The sequence below is a fragment of the Papaver somniferum genome, chromosome 6, assembly GCF_003573695.1.
Source record: "Papaver somniferum cultivar HN1 chromosome 6, ASM357369v1, whole genome shotgun sequence".
Lineage (NCBI taxonomy): Eukaryota > Viridiplantae > Streptophyta > Magnoliopsida > Ranunculales > Papaveraceae > Papaver > Papaver somniferum.
In genome coordinates this window covers 113042599-113053334 of record NC_039363.1, presented here as the reverse complement: position 1 = coordinate 113053334, position 10736 = coordinate 113042599, and positions in this window count along the sequence as shown.

The following is a 10736-nucleotide window of genomic DNA, read 5'->3' as shown; positions in this document are numbered from 1 at the left end:
AGAGAGACCCACCTCCACATAGAAGAATAGTTGGGCGGCGGACGCCTTCAGAACGTCGGTGACACTTCACTGTTCCCTGATTATGTGGAGAGATTGTGCATAGATTCAGGCGGTTCTCCGTAGATTGAGAGCACTAACGCCTTCAGGTCGGAAACAACATCGTGACTCCCTGACTATGCACTATTCAGAATAGATGTGACGCTTTAACTGGCTAATATCTTTTCTGAAATAGATTACTTCTACCGTGACATTCACTACTGAATTTCCAGAATAATCTACAATTGCTCCTATTCCATGGTCAAATCCACGGCTTGATCCCATGGAATGGAAATAACAATTGCTCTGATACTATGATCGAATCCACGACTTGATCTCGTAGAATAGCAATGAAACAACTATATTATCTCATTACTCCGATTTCATGATCGAATCCATTGGTCTCGTGAAATAGTAGTAGATGAATCTTGATTACTCTGATTCTATGGTTGAATCCATGATCCCATGGGATAGTAATGCTTGTTTTATTATCCTGAATTTGTAGTCGAATCCACAGCTGATCCTATGAATTAATGATAAAACATCTATTCACTTTTATTACTCAGTTCATGAATTATTATCCACTGAATTTCATAAATTGATAATAAATGCTCAACAACTGGGCATCTGGACCATCACTGAGTAAGCTCCACAAAAATGGTGCAAGTGTACTCGACAATGATGCGCGACTGAGCACCCGGATGCACGAACGAGTGTCCAAAAATATGAAACAATGGGGAATCCTTCGCAAAACAGGAGAAAAATGTTAAATATTAATAAAATAATGGGAGGCGCTCATGGTGGTCCCACTAGCCGGACGGCCGTGCCCTAGCCACGGTCGATCCGCGCCTCTCCCATTATTTTCCTTATTTTATTATTATTTCGTGAACTCACGAAAACTCCTTAGTTTGAGCAAATTTGCAAAAACATGTGAATCCTCCATAACTTGGTGGATTCACCAAATAAAATTATAAAATAAGGAAAAGTGTGTGGGACCTGGCCTCCCAGCCGGCCAGCCATGCCCAAGACGTGGTCGGTCCCACACCTCACAAATCCTTAGCTTTTTATAATTAGCATTCCTAATTTCACGAAACTCCTCCGTTTCAATAAAACTCAAGGATTCTCCATATCTTCAAGGATTCTCCATAACTTGGTGGATTCACCAAATTAAATTATAAAATAAGGAAAAGTGTGCGGGACCGGGCATCCCATCCGGCCGGCCATGCCCAAGCCGTGGCCGATCCCACACCTCACAAATCCTTAGCTTTTATAATTAGTACTCCTAATCTCACGGAACTACTCTGTTTCAACAAAACTCAAGGATTCTCCATATTTTGGTGGTTTTCCCAAATTCTGTGTAATTTCACAAAAAAATAATAATAAAATAGAGAAAGGTGTGCAAGACCGGGCAACATGGCCGACCGTCCATCCCCTAGCCATGGTCGGTCCCACACCTTGCAATCCGTAATTTTTCATAATTATTATTTTTCTCTCAACTCGTGAAACTCCCGGGTTTGAGCAAAATTCGTGGTTTTCCACGTTTTCTGAAATGTTGCGCAAACCATGAAAAAGCCCAAAAGTCAACATGGTCACATGACCGACTAGGCTACTCACGAAAAATATTAAAATATTTCTATTTTAATATTTACGAATATTGATGAATTGAGCATACATGCTCATTCCAACAAAAAACGAGAATTCTCAGTCAAGATGAAACTCTTTAGAAAATTCACTATGTTGCTCGAACGCGCATCAGAAAATACTGAAACTCTCAGTATGGAAACACGGACATCATGGAAACATGTGCATGCCTCCATGACCGACCAGGTTATTCCTGGGACTTGCATGAAGCCGGTCCCACACGTTTTCGCAATTCTGACTTAATTTGCTCAATTGCTCATACTGGGCCCGAGCTCTCTCCAACCAACTGGAGAATCCTCCAAACGACCGATAATTGGTCACATGACCACCAAGGTCCGGACCATGCCCTCTTGGTCGGTCCCATCTCTATTACCTAGTTTCTACACCTAATGCAGAACCCAGCAATATTTTCAGTAAATGGTGAATCCACCATTTAATCATTATTCTTGCACCAACTCTCAAACTGAGAACCATGGTGCTCACTCGAACATTGGGAACCACATGGGAGCTCATCATCCATGACCAATCTTCAGCAATTTACCAATTGTTGAAGGATTGACCAAAAATTAGAGTTTCGAACAAACGCTCGACGAATCACCATTCTGAGCAAATTCAAACACAAAGTTATGTTGATTCAGCAATCAACATCCAAATTAATGATATTCGGTAATTCACCAATATTTTTGATTAAAATTTTATTGAGTCACGCATCCATCAATAATTTGCTGAATTGAGCAATACTTGCTCAATCCTTCGAAATTCAGTGAATCATCAGTAATTTGCCGAATTGAGCAATAACTCTTTATGTAGCCATATTTTCGGACGCATAACAGGTTATGCAGGTTTTCTGGACTGCATAACAAGTTATGCAACAAATTTTGTATATGCATAACAGGTTATGCATCCATTTTCACGAATGCATAACATGTTATGCAGACAGTTTCTCGACTGAATGACATGTTATGCAGTCATAACCACATCATCATCTTCTTTCATGTTTCATTAACTCCCACGAAAACCATTATCTTTCAGTTATTCGGGGGCTCTTGGTCAAAATCATGTATTTACACCATCATCTTCTTTCATGTATTTACACCATCATCTGCAATTAAACCTGCATAACAGGTTATGCAGGTTTTCTGGACTGCATAACAAGTTATCCAACAAATTTTGTAGATGCATAACAGGTTATGCATCCATTTTCACAAATGCATAACATGTTATGCAGACAGTTTCTCGACTGAATGACATGTATGCAGTCATAACCACATCATCATCTTCTTTCATGTTTCATTAACTCCCACGCAAACCATTATCTTTCAGTTATTCGGGGGCTCTTGGTCAAAATCATGTATTTACACCATCATCTTCTTTCATGTATTTACACCATCATCTGCAATTAAACCTTCTTCACAACTCATCCATACAATCTATAGCTAACAACATAGACATTTTGCTGTAGCACTCATATCATCACATTCCTCCACCTCTCAATTGAACCCAGTTTTAATCCACATCCAAAAATACTCCGCAAATCTGTGTTGTTGCTGTTGTTGTAGACCACTGCTTCCTGCAATCACCCATTGAGTCGCTACAGCTTCATTGCATCTTCGACTTGGTCTCTGAAGTACAGAAATGCCAAAGTCTCTCTTCGTTGCTCACTCCAGTCTCTATCAACAATGTAGTAGAGAAGGACAGACACCATCCTTTTCAACTCCCCGTGTTCACAACGTCTAAAGATCTTTCTAGCACAACCACCAGTGGCTTTGAAGCTCGAGTCTTCTCCATTTGAGTCTGCAATTCTTCCCGACAAGTCGGCAACCATTGTTTAATCAAGAACAAAAATGGCTAAGAACCCATCTCCACGGAATCGATTCAATTAACCAAAGACCCCCAATTTCAGTTCAAAACCAGAATTTCCCAGAATCCCATTTTAGTTTCTGCCAGGTACTGTTGATTTTTCAAATACAAACCTCCAATTTCAGGCCACAGCAAAACCCCAGTTGATAGCAACAATGGCATCTATTTCAGCTGGTTTGATGGCATAACCAAAACTCCACCAAACTCTGTCTATATCCAGAGAACACTCGACGGAAATCAACACCAATTTGACCTGCAAACACCACCATTACCTTCATAATTTCTCTCTCAATCGAGCACCACACTGAACCTCAACAGATCCATTTCATTTATCCAACAACTCCATATAAAACCCGTTTTAGTTAAATTCAAAAATCCCCAAAATCTGTTGCTTAAACTTCTCGTATATAGCCATGAATCAATGGAAGAAACCCTAAGTCAAATCATCGAACAACACCAGTTCTTCAATCAACAGACCCCAAATTATACCACCTGCAATCAATCCACAAGCAATCACACCCAAATTCAATCGTTGTTGTTGAGAGAATTGAAGCAATTGGCTTAAAATTCAACCCCCAAACACCACAGATCCATTCTCGTCATCGCTGCTTAGATCAATCCTTGATGTCTCCATTTCACTTCACAAATCCTTAGCTTTTATAATTAGTACTCCTAATCTCGCGAAACTCCTCTGTTTCAACAAAACTCAAGGATTCTACATATTTTGGTGGTTTTCCCAAATTCTGTGTAGTTTCATAAAAAAATAATAATAAAATAGGGAAAGGTGTGCAGGACCGGGCAACATGGCCGGACGGCCATGCCCTAGCCATGGTCGGTCCCATACCTTGCGATCCCTAATTTTTCATAATTATTATTTTTCTCTCAACTCGTGAAACTCCCGGGTTTGAGCAAAATTCATGGTTTTCCGTGTTTTCTGAAATGTTGCGCAAACCATGAAAAAGCCCAAAAGTCAACATGGTCACATGACCGACTAGGATACTCACGAAAAATATTAAAATATTTCTATTTTAATATTTACGAATATTGATGAATTGAGCATACATGCTCATTCCAACAAAAATCGAGAATTCTCAGTCAAGATGAAACTCTTTAGAAAATTCACTATGTTGCTCGAACGCGCATCAGAAAATACTGAAACCCTCAGTATGGAAATATGTACATCATGGCAACATGTGCATGCCTCCATGACCGACCAGGTTGTTCCTAGGACTTGCATGAAGTCGGTCCCATACGTTTTCGCAATTCTGACCTAATTTGCTCAATTGCTCATACTGGGCCCGAGCTCTCTCCAACCAACTAGAAAATCCTCCAAACGACCGACAATTGGTCACATAACCACCAAGAGCCGGACTCATGCCCTCTTGGTCGGTCCCATCTCTCTTACCTAGTTTCTACACCTAATGCTGAACCCAGCAATATTTTCAGTAAATGGTGAATCCACCATTTAATCATTATTATTTCACCAACTCTCAAACTGAGAACCCTGGTGCTCACTCGAGCACTGGGCACCACATGGATGCTCATCATCCCATGTGGTCGGTCCCTCTTCTGTCATGACCAATCTTCAGCAATTTCCCAATTGTTGAAGGATTGACCAAAAATTAGGGTTTCGAACAAACGCTCGACGAATCACCATTCTGAGCAAATTCAAACACAAAGTTATGTTGATTCAGCAATCAACATCCAAATTAATGATATTCGGTAATTCACCAATATTTTTGATTAACATTTTATTGAGTCACACATCCATCAGTAATTTGCTGAATTGAGCAATACTTGCTCAATCCTCCGAAATTCAGTGAATCATCAGTAATTTGCTGAATTGAGCAATACTTGCTCAATCCTCCAAAATTCAGTAAATCATCAGTAACCTGCTGAATTGAGCAATACTTATTCAATCCACCGAAATTCAGTAATTTACCAGTAATCTGATGAATTGAGCAATACTTGCTCAATCGCTCGAATATTGATCCAACTAATCAATATTCAGTAATCCTTCAAATTGAGCAATTACTCAATTGCTCGAATGCTATCCAACTAATCAATATTCAGTAATCCGTCAAATTGAGAAATTACTCAAATACTCGAATATTGATCCAATCATCAACACTTGTAACTCGTCGGGCAATACTTGCTCAGTTAATCATCAAAACCTAGACGCATTGTCTAAAACGGTCAACGTGACTAATTAAATGCACATCTGTCATGCAGACTCCACGATTCGTGATAAATCAATCACGTCACAAATGGGGAATATCACTTAGGGTTTTGGTCTGGCGGCCTACAGCACGTGGATTCATCCACTACGAGAAATGTGAGTAAGTCATGTCAAAGGTTGAGGGAGTTAGCAAAGTAGTGGTTGAGTGATCAACCAAAGTCTCCGCACAATCTGAAACTGGTTTCACCACGATCTCCCACTTTCCCACTCTTTCACTCAAGAAACCGTCACACTTACAGGGATCATGGTGTCCATCATTCTCGCAATATAAATTAGTCTCTAGATCCATGATTGATGGACAAGATTCGAACACTAGAACACACGTCTAACACCAATTTCTCGAGTATTACTCTTAGAAATTACATCAATCACTCAGAACTTATTTCACAGAATTCAACTTCATAAGTTCACCATTATTGCAGAAACCTTCAACACACCCACAATCCTTGATCATCACTGATCCCACACAATTCTCAGCTTCCCTCCTACAGATCAACCCATCTCCCTCTTTGCGACCGAATTGACTCTGGAATGACCATTGTCTTGGTTTAGGCCGGAGTCATACAGATTGATTTCCCGAATCTAAGCACCCCCTTTGCAGCGGTGCATCTGTGTGAGGTTAGGCAGTTCGCTCGGTTCGAGGAATCTCCATCACACGGTGGTTACCTCATTCCCTAAAAAACCAGCAAACCGTTTTTCCCCATCCACAACTGGTATTTCTCAGGGGAGTTGAACTTCCTAGAACTTCTTACACGTATTTTTTCTTCAAAAGATTCAGGATATCATTGGTGTTGACATGATGTGCACATGACATGGGTAATATTATAGAAGCATATCGCATCTTAAAAATCCAGTTATTAGATGCATAAGTTTATGATCATTTTATTATTTTTTGACATCTTTATTCAATGTGTGTTTTTGAAAACTATGGAATGTGTGTAACTGAAAATGGGTATCTGCATTGTTAGAGCATAGATCGGTCAACCTCGCATGCGTTTCTATCTCAAGCATGTTTGTCAATGTTAGTGATCAAAACTATAAGTCTTGATTTCTAGTCTATTATAGATAAGTCTCGGACTAGGTTAGAAGGTGTAGTTGAGCCCAAGGACTTCATGGAGATTCATCAGACAAGAAGAAGATCTACTCATGAAACCGGTGGAACTTCTCGAAAAAAAGGTATGTGAAGACTTGAACTCATCTGTCACTACAAAGTCTATCTATTCTATCTCCTACTTCTAGAGACAAAAGTCGTATGCTATATATATATAGACTATGATCATACACAGTAGATATTTCGAGCCGAGTATATCACTCTTATCTATATCTCGAAATGTGAGTTGGTAAAGCGTTTCACTTCGACCATTGTTTTCTTTACCTAGTGACAAAAGTCATGAATGTTTCAATCGCTTTGAAAATTGCTTTGACGAGAAATAGTGTAAAAACTGTATAACGTCCTCTAAGAATGTTTCAATGATTGGAATAAGAGTTTAGATTTCATAACCATGGATTCCTTGAACCTAAGTTGTCCAACTTTGTTGATCAAGAGAAATCGGTAGGATTGTGGAACTGGCTTGCCAAGTCCGCGAACTGGCGGAAGTTCTCATCCCGAGAATTTCTGCTGGGATTTCCAAAAACTCGTTTGCTGATTAAGTCCGCGAACTTAGTCCGTGAACTTGCGGAAGTTCTCGACCCAGAATTTCTGCTGAGTTTTGGAAAACTCAACCGATGTACTTAAGTCCACGAACTTCTTTGTGAGCTTAAGTGGTTACGATCTAAAGATGATTTGTGAACACAGATATTAAATTATCAAGGAATGCTTTATGCAAACCGTGTCTATAATTTTCATGAACCGACTCAATCGAATCGAATCATCTTTGCTTCAATTGTGTCTTGTGTAGTTACATAATATCTCATAGCAATTGAACGACTCCTTAACTAGTTCGTGTGAGCCATATGAACTAGTTATGGTGAAAAAGAAAATGGTTGGTATGAAACACCCATATGGTTAACCCTTGATTACTGTATTGAACCAACATACACGTACACGTTTGGGCACGGTTTTCACAAACCCAGTAAACGTGTATGGTATTGTGTGTGACAAGCTAAAGATTTCGATCTAACAGTTGAGAGATATTAGCTTGAATCTAAATTAGGTTTTCATCTAACGGTGGATATGGTTTGCTAGTACCTAAGGCAAAACCCTGATTTGAAGACTATATATAGGAGACATCTAGCAAGGGGTAAAAGTAATCCCCACACGTCTGTGTACTACTAGTGCTCTCGCTAGAGTCGATCTCCATTAACTCTTGAGTTTCTTCTCTAAACTCGAGTTAACAACTTAAAGACTTCATTGGGATTGTGAAGCCAGACCGATACTACTTTTATCGTAGTTGTGTGATCTGATCTTGCATCTTCTATCGTACGAGTACAATATTTGATTGGCTTGAGATCGTGAGAGTTCTCCGATAGGAAAGATAAAGTAATCACAAACAATCTTCGTCTCTCTGTTTGTGATTCCTCAACAAACGGCCAGTGTAGTCAGGAAGGATTGTTTGAGTAGGTGATTGATTAATCTAGGTTGTTCTTCGGGAATATAAGACCGGATTATCAATTGGTTTCTGATTCACCTAGATTCTTTATAATTAAAGACGAAACAGATTTAGGGTTTATCTGTGAGAGACATATTTATCCTCTCTGATAGACTTTTCTGTGGGAGACAGATTTGTTTATTGTTAAGCATGCGATTGTGTTCGTAGAAACTCTTAGTTGTGGGTGAGATCAGCTAAGGGATTCAAGTGAGTAACATCTTGTTGGGATCAGAGGCGTAGGAGCATAACTGTACCTTGTATCAGTGGGAGATTGATAGGGGTTCAACTATAGTCCAGTTCGAAGTTAGTTTGTAATAGGCTAGTGTCTGTAGCGGCTTAATACAATGTGTGTTCAATTTGGACTAGGTCCCAGGGTTTTTCTGCATTTGCGGTTTCCTCGTTAACAAAATCTCTGGTGTCTGTGTTATTTCTTTTCCGCATTATATTCGTGTATATAATAGAAATAATGCAGGTTGTGCGTTAGATCTAATCAATTGGAAATCCCACCTTTGGTTGTTGATTGATATTGATTGATCCTTGGACATTGGTCTTTGGTACCGTCCAAGTTTATCTCTCTCTAATCAAGACTCGCAGTTTGCTTGAGTAAGAATTAGATTGAGAGATAGAGATAATAACTCCTTGAGACACTATATTCTAGATTGAGTCTGACTGTCTAGTTGATTCTCTAGTAGAGTGTTTCGGAGATTGTCCATACAGATTGCTAAACAAAATATTGGGTGGTGTTGTTAGACCCCCGCTTTTTCAATTGGTGTCAGAGCAGGCAAACACGTTCAAGACCTAATCAGTCTGTGTTTGTAGCGGTCTGACTCTATGGACGATTGTTCTATCTCAACTAATACACCACCAGATCCAGGGATTTCAGATTTTTCTTCCATGACTAATTTAATACAACCAGTAGAGGAAATTCTGTCTAAACCCCCACCAGGTTTAAAATCCCTGAAAGTGTTTTCAGAAGTTGAAAAGAAGCTTGAGTGTCTGTCTCTGGATGTTGAGTTATACTTCCATAAAGAACAAGATTATCTTGATAGGCTAAATCAAGGTATGATAAACTATACTCAGGTCGAGATTGATATCAATTTACTGATCAGCGAGAGCAATGCTTCTTCTATGCATAATTCAATAAGTTATGGCAAACTAAATGAATTAAAAGAGGAGTATAAATCTCAATTTCCTGAGTATGTCACCTCAAAGTACGAATTAGTCTGTCACTTAGTTCATGATACTTCTTGCCATAAAACAAGAATGCTTTGTATCGAGGAATTACTCTATGTAAAACGAAAAATCATAAAAGATGGAAAAAGAGAAATCAGAAGAAAAAAAAAACACTTTTTCTGAATATACTCTTTGAGTATCTTATGAAAATTATGCTGTGGAGTAATCTCAGTTGCTCATGGTGTAACAGTTGTTGGAAAGAAACTCTCTCATGGTATCATAATATGCAAACAATAGGGACGTTGTATGCATACCGGCTCAACAAGAGATCCTTTGTACACCAAACACTTCCTTAGCTTGCACGTACGGTTCACACACCTAGGATCACGAACCGCCTCTTGAACAAATCTAGTACGTATGAGTTAAATATCAAAAAAAAAAAAAAACTCTTTGTTCTCGTTCTTTCCGTCTTCCTCTTCCCTTCTCTTTCAGTTCGTGTTCGTGAGAAAGAACAGCAACTATTCACGCACCATTTCCGTGTCTAGGTTGATTTGTTAATCGTCAATCAAAAGCAAGAGTACCAGTGGATTCGGAAGAGAAAATTACACCTTGGGTCACTAACAGTTTGAACATTCAGGCTATTTTCAAAACTTTTCATTTAGCAACAGTTCGTGAACCGGGTAAGTTCTATACCTCGTTTCAATACCGTCCTTTCATAGTTATGAGTTCTAAAAGATCTAGGCAAATTGGAAGCTCTAGTCACCAACCTAGGGACGAATCTTTTCTTGACTTAGAATTAGGAGTTAGATTTTTTAATCGAACTGCTCGTGAGCTGTATGGTGAACTTATGAGCAAAACACCCATTCGCGAACGTGTCCTTGATTCAACTATTAATGTTCCTTTTTTGAACGATTTCTTTAGTAATCATCATTGGGGAATAATTCATGAACCGGCTGGTAATGTGCATGAATTAGTGGCACAATTTTATGCAAATATTCATGATATAAACCGTGCAAACTACTCCTTCAAAACCATGGTAGGAGGGACGGTAATCAATGTCAACCGAGAAATTGTGTCTAGTCTTGTTCAAGTGCCCATTGGCGGGTCTCCATTTCCTCCTGCTGAAAGAAGAAGCCGACAAGAACTATCTGTGTTTCTGTTTGATCAAAATCTTGTTAGAAATGATGGTAAAGTTTTTA